Source organism: Myotis lucifugus, unplaced genomic scaffold, assembly GCF_000147115.1.
Source record: "Myotis lucifugus unplaced genomic scaffold, Myoluc2.0 scaffold_66, whole genome shotgun sequence".
Taxonomy (NCBI): Eukaryota; Metazoa; Chordata; class Mammalia; order Chiroptera; family Vespertilionidae; genus Myotis; species Myotis lucifugus.
The window spans coordinates 5615930-5635127 of NW_005871114.1; the positions used below are offsets into that span (position 1 = coordinate 5615930).

A 19198-nucleotide genomic window follows, 5' to 3' on the forward strand; every position below is an offset into this window, starting at 1 on the left:
ATCAAACCATGACCTCCTGGTTCATGGGTTGACGCTCAACCACCGAGCTGAACGCAGCCTTCATGTCATTATTCTTACAGAGAGGAAGGGAGAGAGATAGAGAGTTAGAAACATCGATGAGAGAGAAACATCGATCAGCTGCCTCCTGCACATCTCCTACTGGGGATATGCCCGCAACCAAGGTACATGCCCTTGACCGGAATCGAACCTGGGACCTTTCAGTCCGCAGGTTGACGCTCAACCACCGAGCTACACCAGCTGGGCTGCCAATATTATTTGAAATTAGTTTTCCAAACTTTTAGGAGGAGGTGTAGCCCCTTTGTTTTGTTTTTATGTGGAACTCAAATATATGGTAGCTGGCTTTCTGGGATTTCCAGGCTCTGTTTCCCTCCTCCACTTTTAATTTAGGTATCTTCATTCCTTAATCCCTATTGTTCCAGTGCTGCTCAAATCAATCAAATTTAATCTCAGTATAGGGCCTGGGTCTGGAAGGGGCTCTAGTTAGTCAGTTTTAAGAATTCACAGGGGTGACATGCTCCCTTCAGATTTAGCATGAGCTCTCTGCATTCATCTGCTCTTGGCAGTACCTCCCAATTTCAGCCTTTGTTCTCACTGGCCTCCTGAGCTCTCCAATGGATACCCATTGCTTATTTTGCAGCTTTCCTTTTCTCAGGTCCATCAAACAGCCCAGATGCTTCCTTCGCTTACACCTGCCCGGAAACTAGCCCAGGAGATCTATCTTATGGTTTTGGTGATTTGCCCTGCTTATCCTTTTAGACCAGGGGTTCTCAAACTACGGCCCGCGGGCCACATGCAAATACAAATATTGTATTTGTTCCCGTTTTGTTTTTTTACTTCAAAATAAGATATGTGCAGTGTGCATAGGAATTTGTTCATAGTTTTTTTTAAACTATAGTCCGGCCCTCCAGCGGTCTGAGGGACAGTGAACTGGCCCCCTGTTTAAAAAGTTTGAGGACCCCTGTTTTAGACCATTTATATGTAACTAGAGGCCCGATGCACGAAATTTGTGGAAGAGTAGGCCTTCCTTCCCCCAGCTGCTGGCACTGGCTTCCCTCTGGCACCCGGGACCTGGGCTTCCCTCCAGCTGCCAGCAGGCACCTGGGACCCAGGCTTCCCTCGCTGCCCCGGCTTCGTCCAGAAGGATGTCTGGTCTAATTAGCATATTATGCTTTTATTATTATAGATTATTGATATGTTAGGGCTTAAGTTTATCATTTTATTTTTTGTTTTTTCTTATTTTCCTGCCTTCTTGTGGGTAACGCAAACACTTTTCAGAATTCCATTTTGATTTATCTGCAGTATTTCTGAAAAGCTGCTCCAGATATCCAGATATTATATACACACTAGAGGCCCGGTGCACAGATTCGTGCACAGGTGGGGTCCCTCGGCCTGGCCTGTGGGGATTGGGCCGAAACCGGCTCTCTGAGATCCCCTGAGGGGTCCCAGGTTGCGAGAGGGTGGTTCTCGGGTGACACATCCTGGACTCGGGCTCCCTCCTCTCTAGTTCTGGGTGCATCACCCGAGAACCACAGCTGCCAAGTCACCACAGCTCGGCAGCTCCTGCACTGAGCGTCTGCCCCCTGGTGGTCAATGTGCATCATAGCTACTAGTTGGAGCATCTGCCCTCTGGTGGTCATTGCACATCATAGCTACCTGTTGGACGGTGGAATGATCAGACAGTCGCTTAGGCTTTTTTTTTTAATTTATTGATTTTTTACAGAGAGGAAGGGAGAGGGATAGAGAGTTAGAAACATCGATGAGAGAGAAACATCCATCAGCTGCCTCCTGCACACCCCCTATTGGGGATGTGCCCGCAACCAAGGTACATGCCCTTGACTGGAATTGAACCTGGGACCCTTAAGTCCGCAGGCCGACGCTCTATCCACTGAGCCAAACCTGTTAGGGCAAGGCTTTTATATATATAGATAACTTATCAGTCTACTGATGTCATCATTTTACTAGTTGAAATCATACCTCCTTTTACATACCTCCTTTACAGTGTTATGTTTGTTTCCACTGTTAACCATAACTTAGAAAACACAAAAGGAAAAGGAAAGTCTGTTGTATTTACCTATTTTTTGCTTATCTTGTTCTTCTTTCTTGATGTTTCAAGGTTCCTACTTTTGTTTCCTTTTTGCTTAGAGAACCTCTTAATGCATTGTTTTAGGATAGGTCTACTGGTAACAGATTCTTAGTTTTCTTTCATTTGAGAATATATTGATTTCCTCTCCAGCCTGAAAAATATTTTCGCCAGGTATAGGATTCTTCTGGGTTTGCAGTTCTTTCAGCCACTTCCTTCTGGCCTCCATGGTTACTGTGAGAAATCTGCTGTTATCTGAATGGTTTTCCCCTATCTAGGTAAGGTGTCATGTTTCTCTGGCTGCTTTTCAGCATTTTTTTTGTCTTTAGTTTTCAGAGATTTAATTATATGTCCTAAAGTGGATTTCTTTGGGTTTATCCTGTGCACAGTTTGCTCAGCTTCTTGAATCTCTAGGTTTACGTCTCTTGGACAAATGTAGGAAGCCTTCAGTCATGTCTTTGAGTACTTTTCAGCCTACGCTCTTTTTTCTCTCCTTCCAAGACTCCAATGACAAGGATGTAACATCTTTTGTTATAGTCCCACAGGTCTCTTGAGCAATTCATTTTTTTCTTTCCAGTCTATTTTCTCTCTGTTGTTTAGACTGGGTAATTTCCATTGCTCTATATTCCAGCTCATTAATTCCTGTCCTTTCATTGTGCTGTTGAGTCCACCCTCTAAACATTTTACATTGGTTATTATGTTTTCTCAAGTATTAATATTTCCAAGCCAATAGAATAGATTAGTATCTTATAGACTCTAAATTCTACAATAAGGAAATGTACATATCTAGAATTTAACTCTCCTCTAATATAATCAGGATATATTTTCAAGTAAGCAAACATAGCCGTATCACTTATCACAGCGCTAACACAGCTCTGCAGTCTTCCTACCTCTCTTATCTACTCTCGTAAACAAGCACCTATCCTTGGGGTCTGCCACTGACTTCAACAGACTACGATACATTTCATTAGTGTTAAGGTCTATAGTAAAGTAAATTTCATATTAGAAGGTAGTACAGAGATGTCAGTTTCTTATACTCAACAGTAATGGTTTGTAAACTTACTGTATATCAGAATCACCTGGAGAGCCTGTTAAACCACAGTTTACAAGGTCCTCCCCCAAAGTGTGTGACTGAGTAGCTCTGGGTTGGGGCATTTCTAACATGTTCCCAGATGCTGCTGATGCTGCTGGTCTGAGGGTCACACTGAGAAACACTGCTCATTAGCTTTAGGAGAGCACTGATGCTAACAGTATAAAACAGATGACTAAATTCATTTCATTCAGGTCTATAATTGGTTTTTATATTCTTTATTACATATGGAAATATCCAACTTCTAGTAATTTGTACTTTAAGTACAAATTGGACAGAAGCTCAGTTTGTAGCAAGTAAAATTCGGTATCTCAACAAATGATTTCTTATTATGTTCAGAAATCTTTCTTAATGGGAAAGAAATAGATGATACATAGTCTCCTCTCTCCAACACTAACCAGTCTTGTTACTATTACCTTTTGAGGCTCCTCTACAGTTCTCTTCCTCTTCACCAGACAGCATCCTTTCCTGTCCCTTCCCACACTCACCTTTCCCAACCTGGCTGTAAACACCCACTATTAGATACAAACAGACTCTGATTTCAAAAATAAATTACCTTATTCACTTACAGAGCATATATACACATTTCTATACCCACTCATTTTTATTAAGCCCATGCTGAGATGGAAGGGTGCAATTTAATTATAAGAACTGGATTTTGGCAAAGCCGAGAGTGGCGAGATTCTTACGTAGGAGAACTAGTAATGCCAAGGCCAAGAGAATTACAGGATGAGGTCTGAACCAGAGGCCCAGATGGGATTTATTTTTAGTTCCAAAGGTAATGTGGACTGCAGAGTAAAGTGAAATGTTAGCGTACTATGTTAATGGAACTTGAGTCAGAAATAAAAACAGAATCCTTGCTCACATTAGTGAATGAGAGCCAAACTACAGGAAGTGACATTCAGCTATTAAGAAAGGAGGTATAAAAGCTTGCAGCTGCTCTCATGTTCCCGAATATCAAGGCATTGTTTCCAGAGACAGGCTTTCAGCTTGTTCTCCAGATGGTTATTAAAGTCTAATTCAAAAGAGAAAATCAATAACTGTGGTGATGTGATTAATTAAATCTCAAACTGATATTATAAATAGAACAGGCAAATCTTTGTTCTATCAGATGCAGCTTTTTCTGCAGTGCAGAATACTGTAATACACTGAAAAAGGCCAAAATATATTTATCAGTGAAAACCTGTCATTTAGGTTTCATTCAACCAATACTTGGGAACGCTCTGTGCTAAAAGGATAAGCAGTAATCATTTCCCCTTTCTTTTAATAGTGTTGCCAATTTTAGTTGGTTGCTTAGAAACATTAAGTAAAACACTTGAAGCCAGTGCAAGAAGAGTCAAAGTTACGGTGGAGGCTGGCAGTATATTTTTAAAAATGTAAAGATCATAATACAACTATGTAGAAGGGTGCGAGATTATCAGGCACATTTTGCCAGCTCAGTGTTTTCAAGGCGCTATAATGGGCTGACTCTCGTTGAAAACTAGTAACATGTAGCTTTCCGTAACTGTAGCCACCAAAACATTTGAAATTGGCCCCATGATTAGAAGATGGAAGATTGTTCCTGGCCAGCCAGCCAGATGGCAACAGCGGCTTCCGAGGGAAACTGGAGTTTCTGGGTAGGTTGGGTGTTCGGTAGGAGGAACCTGGGCCTCCCGGTTCCTTATCCCCTACTGCTGGAGGGGAAAGGCTGATATAAAAGGTTTGCTGCTGGTGACACACTGTTGCAAAGTGCTATACCCTAAGTTTCTTCTCAAATAATTTGTAATTAATAATAAGAATGGAAAAAAGCACCAGTAGGGACGAGGTCCTACTGCTAGACAGTGACTAACTTTCATAACATTCACAAGCCATTGACGCTCCTTAGGCCTCAGTTTTGACATTTTGAAAGAGATGGCCTAAATCAGTCGTTCCCAAAGTTCTGGAGACCTTCAAGGGCCACCTCAGGGAAGTGGGGCTGCATGGATGTGTCCACTCAGAGCGGCTCAGCCCCATTACACTCCCTTTCCCCACAACACAGCTGCTCACATTTACTAAATTCCATAAGGCGTGGAACTGAACACTTTCAAATGCTGTTCTTCATGTATCCTTACACCTTATGAGGTAGCTCCTTACTATCCTATTTTACAGACGGGAAAACCAGCCAGAGAGGTTACATAACTTTTCCAGGATCATACAGCTGGTAAGTTACAGCAGAGCCAGGATTCAAACCCACCCTGTTAAGTTACAAAGCCCATGTTATTCCCACTATCAAGTAATGCGAAACCTTCCACCATGTCTAAAAACAAGTAGCAAAACTGACCCTATGTTTACATGGAAGTAGGCGCTAGTGAATTACGAAACGTCAACAAAACTCAACAGGGAGCAAAAAAAAAAAAAAAAAAAGTATGTTGAAAAATTAATCCTCTAAATCAGTGATGGCAAACCTATGACACCCGTGTCAGAGGTGACATGCGAACTCATTTTTTTGGTTGATTTTTCTTTGTTAAATGGCATTTAAATATATAAAATAAATATCAAAAATTTAAGTCTTTGTTTTACTATGGTTGCAAATATCAAAAAATTTCTATATGTGACACGGCACCAGAGTTAAGTTAGGGTTTTTCAAAATGCTGACACGCCGAGCTCAAAAGGTTCGCCATCATTGCTCTAAATCATAAAACTTAGGTGTAGAAGGGTATTTTATAACTTAGTGCCCCATTTCCTCTTTCTATAAATGAAGGTCATGAGAACTAAGTTTGTCACGGGTCACAGTGCCAATTACTAGGAGTAGGTAGTTCAGTACAGTGGGGCCTTGACTTACGAGTGTCCCGACTAACGAGTTTTTTGAGATACCAGCTATCTCTCGGCTGATTTTTTGCATTGAGTTGACAGAGTAATTTGAGTTAATGAGCTCCTTAACGAGCTCGGTCTCGGAACGAATTAACCTCGTAAGTCAAGGCCACACTGTACCTTGGTTTGGCTTTTGACTACTTAGTAGTGGCAGGGAGCTGGAACCGGGAGAGACCAGAGTGGATTACTCATCACAGTTGGTGTTTATATCACTCTATAGGAGGACTTTTCTGAACATTTGGAAAGAAATAAAATTGAAGTGGGAGAGAGAAAGGAAGGAAGAGGGGGAAAAGACTCTGACTCACAGGATGTTAGCCATCAGAGCCAAATAAAGCGGCACATTCACTGGTTTGGGGAGATGTAATTTTTACTAAGCTAAGTGATGTGTGTGTTTGTAAAACCACAACAAAAGCATAGGTGAAATGTTCTTGTATGGGTCTAGTTATAAAAATATCCAAAGTCCTCTTCATAGAAGGTTATCTCTAATGGAATAGATGCCTTACTCTGGCATAACTTAGAGAATTTATTATAGCCTTGAGATGGGTTTGACATTCCAACAGGACAAACTGACCAGAAACCCAGAAAAAGTGCCCCCCATATACTTCCTCACTGAGTAAGTCATTTACAGCACCGAGTAAAGACTCCATGTACCAGGGGATCTGGATCCTGGAGATACACAGGTGAATTCAACACTCAAGTAGATGTAAATGCATTTACTCTCGGACCCAACAATCCGACTTGTAGAAATATCCTATAGATACACCTATATATGAACAAAATGACATGTATAGAGTCATTCATTGTGGCATTGTTTACAGTAGCAAAAGAATGAACACAACTAATCTCTTTTAATAGGATCTTGTTAAATAAGTTTTAGTATGTCCAGTACAATGCAATATGGTTGTAAAAAAGAATAAGGAAGCTCCTTATGTCCTGCTATGGAAAGATATCCAGCATACAAAACTAAAAAAAATAAGGTGCTGGACAGTGTGTATGTAGTTATTGTTTCATTAAGAAAAGGTGGAAAATGAGAGTGTATATTTATATGTTTTCATTTTTATAAAAAAAAAACACAGGAAAGAATACAAAAGACAGCAGGGAAGAGGATGAAAGTGAGACATCTGAAACACCTATTTTTATGATTTTGATTTTTGAAACACATAAATGTGTTACCTATTCAAAATATTAACTTTAATATAAAAAAAATAAAAGGATGGCCCTTTCCCTCTCCAAAAGAAAAACTTAGGGCACTTACAAACCAGTAAAGAGATAGACAGGTAAATAACTAAATGCAGCAAGCTATTCTGAGTTCTTGATAGAAACACCTCTCCCAGGGCCTGGGTTAAGCAAAGCCACGTGCAAGGTACTCACTCTGACCTAGGGAAGGATCTACGAGATTTAGTCCAAAATCCATTCATTCTCCAGGGAAACCTGGAGATGGGGTCATGTGAGGTCTTGGACAGGAATCTGAAAGCAACTACTGTATTGCAAGTCCCTTGCTCTCCCCAGACGGCAAGTCCTGTGCAGGGTTTCTTCTAACAGCTTGTTTCCCCATCTGCCTCTCAAGTTGCTCTTGGAGAAACTGTGAAACGCTGTGGTACTTCACCTGCGAATAGGTCACAGGCCCCCATACCCAGATCTGATCACTATTTGAGCCAAAGGCCACTCTGTCCTCCCTTGGCTCTCAGCGTGGCAAAGGTCACGAGATGCCTTTCTCCAGAGTGTGTGAACTGTACTTTATGTCACGCAGGGCTCTTCTAGAGTAAACTCGCGAGATAGACTGAGTGGGGAGAGGAGCAGGGCCCCTGACATGAATGTCAGAGTTCGTGTCTATTCTTTACTGAATGACCCAGGAGTGCAAAGATATTTTTAAAGGTTTAGGGAGAAATGGATTCATTTCTTTTAAAGATGTTCTGTGCTGTTTAAAGAAGTTTTAAATAAGTCTGAAAGGGGCATAATCACTTTAGAAAGGAGGATACAAAAGAGTAAGAGAGAAGTTAGTGCTACCCCTCCCCCATTACTTCTCATGTGCACTGTTTCTCTAAAGATGTATCATCCCGGCAGCTGTTATAGTAGGTAAAACTCCCACACTTGCTGATCTTGAAAAGGACAGCCAACTCCACAGGCATACCACGTCATGTAGTCTACAGGAGGAAAGGCATCCCTCAGCTGCTAGGCAAGCCCACGCTGGGCTTTTGCAGCTTCTCTCATCCCACTTGAAGATCAGACGGGGCGGCAAGCTGTTAGAAAATACCAGGCACAGGTCTTGCTATCAGAGAAGAGGGAAGAAAGCTGTACTAACTGCCAGGAATGATGCATTGTTGAGAGAACGTTATTGGCAAGTAAGAGAGGCTTCCCAAAAGATCAAGGAATTACAAACATGTTTACTTTTGGAAGACTCAGTCTAATTCCCCTTCCGTAAAAGAATTCTTTCTGCAGTAGTCCTGACATACTAACTCCATGCCACACCGGAATTCAGGTGGCATCCGGACAGAACAGCTAGGAGAAATCAGCACTAGGAGCTCCAAGAAGGTAAAGGAAGTCTGCTAAGAGGTCTATTCCTCTAGTCTGGCATGTACAAATACTCCAGTTTCTGTTAGGACTGCGTCGAGACTCCGCAAGACTGGTGCAGATGAGGGGGAGAAGGAAGCCCACACGTGGTGGGAGCTCAAGTAAGTGGACATATTCAGAGTCAATACTTCCACCCAAGGAGGCGGCAGGCAGCGTGTGGGCATACAAGTTAGCAAGTTGGGTTCAGAGACCAAGATACTAGTACAGACAGAACAGATGATAGGAATCAGTGTGGAATCAGGGGCTAAGAAATCTGAATCAACAGTCCACCCAAAGGAGGTTATGGGATAATGTAAATACTACCCTGAAACAGTGTAGCATAGGTTCAGTACCAACTTGAAGTGTTCACAAAAAACCTGTGCAGAAGTAACCAACACCACATGCAGTTTATGGACACAGTCAATTTACCGGAAACTATGTCCTTAAACATTTCTAGGTTTGTTTTGTTCTGTTCGGGTGTGAGGGACATTTACACTTTTGCAGATTTGTTTTGTCTTGCTACAGAGCAAGGGGTACTTAAAATTATGCAAGTGATGTACATTTTCTGTGATAAAACTATATAGAGTTGTACATAGAAATAGAACATATTAATAATATGCACCCAATCCCACTTTTTCTGAGGAAGCCACTAATGGAATGGTTTCTGTTACCTCTTTATACAGTATGCTCAAAAAAGTAAAAAAGATTTGCCTAGACTTGAAAAAATTGGAGTCATGTTTCACCTGTTAGTATATAACTTGCATTTTTCATTTTACAATGTACTGAAGGCATTTCTCCTTGATACTTTATATACATACCACATTTTTCTTGATAGAAGCATAGTGTTTACAATATGGATTACCATAATTTAGTTAGCCCATTCATTTAGATTGCTTTAAATATAACTATTATAAATAATGTACATTCTTTCCATGTTACACTATGTTACACTATTTCCTTAAAATAAATTCCTAGAAATGAAATTACTGGGTCAGTGAGTATATGAACATTTAAAAAATTGAGTATAGGTCAATATTTGCCCTCCAGAGAGTTTTTTTTTAATCAATTTTCAAGCGCTCCACTCATAAAAGTGCCAATTTTCATGCTCTTCAGACAGTAATTAGATATAAATCCTTTCATTCTCTGCAAATGAGTTGGGAACTGTGAATCCTTGTTTTAATTTGTACTTCTTTAAATACTGGTGAGACTAAGCATCCTTGCACATGTGTATGAATTGTCCATATTTCCTGCTTTGATTAGTCTGTTCCTACCCTTTGCCTCTTTTCTAATGGAATGCTTATTTTACAGATATATTCATGATCTTTATGAGTCAAGGATACGTTTTTCACTGACTGAGATGCTTGAACTTAAACTTTTTGACTTTAAAAAATATATGTATTTTTACTGATTTCAGAGAGGAAGAGGGGAAAAGTGATAGAAATATCAGTGATGAGAGAGAATCCTTGATCAGCTGCCTCCTGCACGCCCCTTATTGGGGATCCAGCTCGAAACCCAGGCATGTGCCCTGACTGGGAATTGAACTGTCACCTCGTGAGTCATAGGTAGATGCTTAACCACTGATCCACAATGGCCGGGCTAACTTTATGACTTTTTAAATTCCTATAGAAGTTTTAAATTTTCTTATGTTTTCAAACTTACCAATTTTTTATGGCTGTTGGCATTGTTTTATGGCCATTGGCATTGTTGTCATTCCAAGAATTTTATTATAAAAACAATTTCCTGTGTTCTAGTATATATACTGTATAGATATATATATGTGTGTGTGTGTGTGTATTTTTAAATCTAAAGTTACTGTTTTCAACAGCTTAGCCCATTGGCCTGATTCCATTTTTAAAATAATTTAATACCATTTGTGTTCAACATTCTTTACTGATCTATTTCCATCTGGTTGGCTCTCTTGGTGATTGTGTTATCAGTAGCAAAGCTCTATAATATATGGTTCGACGATGGTTGAGCTCACCCCTCATTTTTTCTTGCATCCTCCCAGATATTTATTCTGATAGATCAAATTGAGCATCATTTTCCTAAGTCCCCCCCCCCAAAAAAAAACTGTTGAAAATTTACTAAACATAGAGAGCACATTGGGTGTACCTGACATTGCTATAATATTTACGTTAAATTTTTCCTTTCACACCACCTTTTAGTCTTTTGGTAAAGTTTTATAGTTTTTCTCATTTAGGTTCTGCTCACTTTCTTTTAGGTTTATTTCTAAGTATTCAATATGATTTCCGTTAAGTCTTCTAATTGATTACTGCTCAAATAAAGGAAATCTATTGTTTTTATATATTTGCATTGTGTCTGGCTCCCTAACCAAACTTCCTTATTATTCATAAGCTTTGTATTTCACTCTCTTACTCTATATAACAACCACTCAAAAATAATGATTTTGCTCCTTTCTGTAAATATTTACACAGTTTATATATTTTTCTCATTGTATTAACTAACTAGACCTATCAGAACAATGCTGGGTAATTAAAAACTATTCTTTTAATAGTTTAAAAGTATACTGTCAGCCAGGATATTCAGATTATGTATACTATGAATAATTATAAAATTTGTTTATTTTACCGTTCTTGATGTTAGGGAAAGCAGGGTGTGTGGGTGAACTTCTGTTTTCAGCGGCTTCTTGCTTCTGGCTGACAGTTGAAACAGAACTGCTGAAAGTCGAAATTTGGCCTTTGGATCCTCTGTCCAAACCCTAAAAACCCAAAAAGGTAACATTGCAGCAAAATTCCTACTAGCTATATTTATTTTATTACAGAAATCATAAACATTTATAATAGAGATTTTAATCTGATGATATTGGATAGATAGACAAAACATGTATATAACATTGACTTACCTTTTCTGGGACTAAATTGTTTTAGGTATAAAATGAAAATAGTCATATCATCTAACTGCTTATAAATTAATAACGTTTGGAAATGGGGATAATAATAGTACTTTCCTTACTGAGTTATTGTGAAGTTAAACTGAGATAATGCACATAAAATAATTAGCACAGCTCCTTATACAAAGTATACACTCCATTCATGTTTACTGCTATTTTAACTGTGTATTTAGGTAACACAGTTTTTCTGACCTCCACAAATATTTTCAATAGTTAACATGCATGTGATACTTCACAGGTCGATTCATTGAAGGTTTTCTTGTCCTTTGATGCAATTTTAAAAGTTCAGGTAAAAAGATAAACTTGGTAAATAACATTATTTGCATAATGTTGGTAAATTGAAGCAATATGCTCAAGTTCACAGAACTAGTATGTTGATTAAGAAAATAAAACCAAAATAAACTATACATCTGAAAAAGGAAATCCTTCCTTGATATAAATATTAGAATATTTAAGTAAGGATTTTTAACTACTGGGCCAAGTTGCTCATTTGTATGTTTTGTTCTATCAGAACATCTTAAATAACAGTGGAAACAAATACCAAATTTGATACACTGTAGACTTCATTTATACATGCTCATTAACAACAATAACACATTTGGAAAAATGAAGTCAATGAATGCCCCCTCAGTAATCCCTTTGTTAACTTAGCTATAAATATCTACAATAATTTAATATATTAAGGATGTTTTTTTCATTGATAACTGTCACAGATGTTACCTAAGACTGAGCAGTAATAGGATTTAGAAATCAGTGTAGTTAGAATATAGAATATGAAACAGAGAATGGCCCAGTGATATGAGACTGGAAAGGTAGGCAGGGACTTTATCCTGAAGCCTTCAGGCTGTGGAATACAGATTTACCCTGGAAGGGGACAGAGAAAAATCAGTGAGAACTTAGCAGCAGGGCATGACATGATCACATCCATACCTTAGAAAAATCACTCTGGCAGCAGTGTAGGGAATAGACTGAAGAGGAGTTAATACAAGAAGCTAGACCAGACCTATTGGAAGAAATGAAGTCTGAACTGAGACCGTAGTAACAGGGAATGAAGAACAACAGCAGCCTGGGCCAAAGCTGGCAAAATGGTAACAGCTAGTTCAGGTCTGAATGTAAAGTGTAGCGAGAATCAGAGAACCATCCATAAATTTTTTTAAAAAAAGGAATAAACAAAGTAAGATGCTTTATTTCAGATTTCAGAAGACTAGACATATTTTGACATCTCACCATAAAGAAGGCATATAATTTAAGAAAATGTAAAAACTTGGAGAAAATTCTAGACTAGTTTATATAAATACTAGAGGCCTGGTGCACGAGATTCGTGCATTGGCTGGGGAGGGGGTTCCCTCAGCCCAGCCTGCGCCCTCTTGCAGTCCAGGACCCCTCGGGACATTCCTCTCGCAGTTTGGGGCTCTTGCAGTCTGGGACTCCTCAAACCTCACCACCCGCCTGCAGCAGAGGCGGGAGAAGCTCGCTGTGCTCGCCAGCCATGAGCCCGGCTTCTTGTTGAGCAGCACTCCCCCTGTGGGAGTGCAGTGACCACCAAGGGGCAGCTCCTGCATTGAGCGTCTGCCCCCTGGTGGTCAGTGTGCATCATAGTGACTGGTCATTCTGCTATTCGGTCAATTTGCATGTTAGGCTTTTATTATATAGGATGATTTATAAATGACTAGAAAAGGAACTAATGCTCATTAGGCAAAAGCATGCTTCTCACACCAAAATAATGATATATTTCTAATTGATAGGGTCATCATTATTCTGCTGTTATGTAGCAACTGTTACGCAAAACTAATACAAGGTCAGAACCGTGGGAAATGTTGGGATGTATAATCTGAGCTGACAAAGATTAAGAATGAATGGCCAAAGAGATAAGATATCCAAAAAGGCATGGTATTAAAAACTAGGAAAGGATAAAGTTTCAAGAAAAAAGTAGTCAATAGTGTCACATGATGAAAAGTGGTTAGGTCTCAAGAATGAGCAACTATGAAATCATGGGGACAGTGGAGACAACAGATTCAGGGGGATGGGTGGCAGAAGCTACTATGAAATGGATGGACAAATGAGTGGGAACTTAGAAGATGAAAGCAATGAGCAGGGTTGCTCTGTACAGAAGCTTTATGGAAGGGGAGATAGGCCAGTGGCTGGAAGGTACAAAGGTTTGAGGGAAGAGACACAGCTGCCAAATCCAATGTTTGCTTCTACGGTCTCCATAGCATCACTGCTGTTCTTTGTACAAGAACGGCCATGGATTGGAGCAGATAGACACTCAACTGAAAGGCATCATCTGTAGGCTACATAGTAGGTAGCCTGGGATAAAGGACATTGATGCTCCTGGGATGTCAATTAGAAGAGTTTTTCTAAATTTTCGATGGAGGAACATGGAAATAAGTGATCAACCAAGAGTGAGAACAGCAGAGGCACAGAGAACAGCCAGTTTTTGTTCCTGTTTGCTTTATGGTCCCAATCCACATCATCATTTCATTAAATCTCATTTTTCCCAAAAGGAGGCATAAATGGCCTGATTTCCTGTTCCTTGTAATAAAAAAAAAAACTTAAACAACATGAAACAAAATCCTTGGCCCAATTAGTCTCTTGTTTGTAAGGTGACTGTGCTCTTGATACTTTATCCTTGAGATGACATGAAATTAATTATGCACAGTTTCTTAGGTGGACAGTGCACTACTATAGATGAATAAAAGCAAACCCTCACAATGGCAGTTGCTCCATACTAGCTTGCACAAGAGAAATCTTAGACATAACCCAAGACTTTTCATGAGGAAAAGCAGGGCAGTGTGTTGTGCGACGGTAAACCGATTAGCTAAAAATTAGAGAATCAAATCAAGAAGTTATTTGGTTATATTACATCAAACCTCAGACTAAATTAAACGTTAGAGAACATTACAAGTCTTCTAAGAATTGCATCTACCACAGTTATTACATCCGGTTTCCTGGGAGTTTGGAAGTGTTATCTGAGTCCCTCAGAAGGAGAGCACTCCAGATGAAGTCCTGGAATGTGGGCAGTCTACAAATACGGACTGGGTGTGCTGAAGAACAGAGAGTAGCAGGATACCCAACCAGCTTTTATAGGTTGAAGATAAGTACAAACAAGGAACACAGTGGGGGAAACACTCTAAGAATTCATTGAGGAAAAAAAACGCAAAATATTTAAACCTGGCATAACAAATGACTCTCTAAGCAAGGGCTGACCAAGAGTTTAATAAACAGCAGAAAAATTTCATGTTCATATATCACAAGTACCTAACATAGACCTGAATGGTCTTTCTGACTATACTAGTATAATCACACAGCTTATAGGTAAGATTATAATTTCAAAAAATTTAAATAAACAAATACTTAGAGTACCAGTTCTGCCCCTGCTAACACATAATTAAATATTGTCAACTTTATTTAACATTTTATTTTGATACACTAGTTCCTACTTTAAACCTTTACTGAGGAACAGATTATATCTGAGTTAAATTTTATATTTTTCTATCAGACCCCAATAAGGTTATTCATGGTTTTCCACAATAGCTTTTGTATTGAACACCAAGCTCTATTATATTCAATATTTTAGTATAATTTACTTTGTTCATCTTCTATCCCCAAAAGCTGCCTTAGAAGATAAAACATTTCTGTTCAAGCCACACCGGCCAGGGCTCTGTTCACATTCTCTAACAATTTGATACAGGAATAATTGCTGGTTCTGTTCCCTAATGAAACTTTTAAAAGTCATAATATCTCATTATATTAGAGTCTCCGAATTAAAATATTTTAAATTGAATTTCTATGTCTATAAAATTCATTAATTATAACATTTTAAACTACTAGCTTTGCAAACAAGCTGGAAATGCTTCCATTTTAAATTATGTCAAGTGAAAATTAGTGTTGCAGTCTAGCTATCTATTTAGACAGGTCAGACTGGAGGTTTTATTTACTGAAGAGACAGCATGTAACAAATGCATAGGGAGATGGACTGCACTGGCTCAGCTGTCTGCATGCCAGGTGTCAAAGAGGATTGAGTCACCAGGACATGTTCAATTTCAGAAGAATTTTTAACACCTGGTTGAATAGAAGACAGCTGGATTCTTAACATCTGCTTCCGCACTCAGTTTGGCAATATCACAAGTCATGTAGCCTCTAGAAAACTACACTGTCAACTCCTGAGAGAATGAGCAGGAATAAAACAAATAACCTCTCTGTATCTTTGTAAAAGTAGTTTGACCTCAAGGACTTATAAAAGGACTAGAGGCCCAGTGCACGAAATTCATGGACTCCGGGGGTGGGGGGGTCCCTCAGCCCAGCCTGTACCCTCTCTCAGTCCAGGAGCCCTCAGAGGATGTCCAACTGATGGCGTAGGCCCACTCCCCAGGGGGAGCAGGCTGAAGCCAGCAGTCGGACATTCTTAGTGCTGCTGCGGAGGCGGGAGAGGCTCCCGCCACCGCCGCTGCGCTTGCCAGCCTTGAGCCCAGCTTCTGGCTGAGCGGCACTCCCCCTGTGGGATGATCAGGCTGAAACCAGCTCTCCGACATCCCCCTCGGGGTCCCGGATTGCCAGAGGGCACAGGCCAGACCAAGGGACCCCACTGGTGCATGATTGGGGCCGGGGGAGAGACATGGGATATTGGCCAGGCGGAGAGGGACTGCGGGAGGGCTCCAGGGCATGTCTGGCCCATCTAGCTCAGTCCTGATCGGCTGGACCCCAGCAGCAAGCTAACCTACTGGTTGGAGCGTCTGCCCCCTGGTGGTCAGTGTGCATCATAGCGAGTGGTTGAGCATCCTTAGCATATCATTAGCATATTACACTTTGATTGGTTGAACGGCCAACCAGTTGACCACACACTTAGCATATTAGGCTTTTATTATATAGGATGTGGAGGGTCCACACTTTCAGGACTGCCACAATAGGGATAAAGGGTACTTAGGACTAAGAATGAATATAAGAAATCTTGGGAAGAAGATGTAATTTATATCTGCACTGTGTAATGTAGCCATTTGCCATTAGTGTTGACTGTTGAGCACTTGAAATGTGCTAGTGCAAAGTGAGATAACTAGTAAGTGTAAAATACAGTGTTCAAGGACTTAGTATAAAAAGAGGTAAAATACCTTACTATGCATCTATAATGATTAAGTGTTGAAATGGTAAATTTCTGGATATGTTGGATTAAAAAATACATTATTAAAATCATTTTACCTCTTCATTGTTATTCCTTTTAATGTGGCTATTAGAAAATTTTTTTCATTAAATTTTTTTGTTTTGTTTTTCTTAAATTGATTTTTAGGATGGGAGAGAGAGAGAAACATTGATGTGAAAAACATTGATTGGTTGACTCCTGACCAGGAATCAAACCCATGACCCTTTGGTGCATGGGACCATGCTCCAAACACTGAGCCACATCGGCCAGAGCTGGCTATTAGAAAATTCTAAAATACACTTGTGATTCACATTATTCTAATTGGACAGAGCTGATCTAGATAGATTTTCCTAAACTAGATCCAACCCAACATATACCTTTAGGAAAAAAGAACAGAATTAATATTCTGATTCACAATGTCCTGCATAATTTTGGAAGAAGGGATTTGCTGGAAAGGTAACAAATTTAAATATGGTATAAAATACTCAAAAGACAAAGAATAAAAGATGTCTGAATGAAAAAGAACTGAGTTTCCTGCTTTGGTAATTTCTGATGTGTACGTAAAGACAATGGCAATCTGAACACTTTTGGCCACACCTCAGTGAAATTTAGTTTTCAAATCCAAAGATGAATATTTTAGCAATAAGTTACTTGCTTCCATCCCAATGAGTCCAGGGACTATCTGTGATGCACAGAAAAACTACTTTACAAAAGAGTAGGCCCTGGCCCAGGAGCTCAGTTGGGTAGAGCGTCATCTCGATATACCAAGGTTGAGGATTCAATTCCCGGTCAGGCACATACAAGAATCAACAAATGAATGCATAAATAAGTGGAACAACAAATTTCTCTCTCTCTCTCTTCTCTCTCTCTCTCTCTCTCTCTCTCTCTCTCTCTCTCTCCCCCCCTCTCTCTCAAAACAATTTTTTTTTAAAAAAAGAGTGAGTGGCTTCCTGAGATACTGAGCAAAGGTTACTGTGTTAAAAGATTGGTGAAAAAATATTTTTATGTTTTAGGTTAAAATAAAAAGCACATAAGAAACTGTTTTAGTGGCTTTTTAAATAAACTAACCTAAACTACCAGTTGGGGCCACATCAGATGAGAAGCCTCCACTGTATTTAGAGTCTATAAAGGAGACTATTTTTAGGCCCTGTTACTGGGTCAAGTTGTTTTGTTTTTCTTTCTTGTATGTGTTTTCACAGTTGGGCTGCTGAGGCTTTATTCTACATCCTTCTAGTGAGATGTGAAAAGTTAGCTCCTTTCAAGGTGAGAACTTCCCTCCCGATCTAAATAACACCAGCCCAAGGGGAGGTGCTTTCTTTAGGTGAAAGAAACCACATCTTCCACAGGAGACGAGGCTGAGATAAGGATGTGGATTCTGAAACAAAATTCTAACACCAAAAACATCACAATACAATCAATCTTATAGATAACTGAAAGTTAACCTGACTTAATATAAAAGAAATGTTGATCCTGAAACTCAGAAATTTCAAGATTTATCAGGAAGGCAAGGTGGCATGGGAGGTTTTATTCACTTAATTTATAACATAGGAAAAGAAGAAACTGCATCAATAGATTACCATATGCGGTAAAATACTTTTAAAACGTGATTTGATGCAGTCACCATTCCTCACCAGTTTCTTGTTCTTTAATAGAAAAATGTGGATCAAAACCAAGTTAATTTGAAATACAGCTTTCTTTAGTGACTAGGCTCAAACTTCAGATGGACTGCAATTCAACTGAATTAGTAAAATGTCAGTGATTTTTATTTTTAAGAGGCACTCCCCCCCCCCCCCCCCAATGTTTACTGACTGCTTACAAAATGTCACCAAGTTACAAATATTAACTTAGGAACAACTAGTTATTCATATGAAGCTTAGGAATCTAACATTTCTGCAATGCAAGAAAGGATCTGTCACCCAAAGACTAAACTATAATACTAGAAAAAAAAACACAGGAGAAAAAGCAGAGAAATATATATATGATTATAAGGTAAACTGGGAAGGGAGGTTTTCCACAGGATAGGGTAGCAAGAAATGATATATTGTTTATCTATAGTAATAAAAGAGAAAGATGCAAATTGACCATACCTTTGTGACGCCCACCAGCCAATCAGGAGTGCGTATGCAAACTAACCCAACAAAGATGGTGGGTTAATTTGCATACGCAGGCGCTGAGACGACGACGCAGGTGTTCCATACCACCCCAGCCACTCTGGGCCTCTGGGCAGTGTAGGAAGGCAGAAAGGCGGCTCCGGCCAGAGTGAAGGCGGTGCCAGCAGCCAGGGGAAGGAAGGCCCATTCTTGCACGAATCTTCGTGCATTGGGCCTCTAGTAATATATAATATATAACATATTTTTATATGATATATTTTTTAATATATCAAATATATATCATATATGATATATTCTTATAATATACGTGGCTTACTAAATTGCTTAAAACACCTTCGCCCCTATAGCTTTCAGTCTTTGTCATCTCACCTGTTGTTTAGAACATAATGGACAAAAGGCACAAGATTTTCCATATATGAGATGTTTCAGACACCTAGATGGGCATGGTTTATGTAAGTTCACACATACATAT

General features: G+C 39.5%; 1 protein-coding gene across 1 annotated transcript in view; it reads right to left on the reverse strand.

Moving 5' to 3' along the window:
- The window catches only part of HECTD2 (HECT domain E3 ubiquitin protein ligase 2), a 67578-nt gene that overhangs the window by 35895 nt on the left and 12485 nt on the right, over positions 1–19198 (reverse strand). The window contains exon 2 of the mRNA XM_014456971.1: positions 11160–11289. The gene's annotated coding sequence lies outside the window, so the exon portion shown is untranslated. The remainder of the gene's footprint in view (positions 1–11159; positions 11290–19198) is intronic.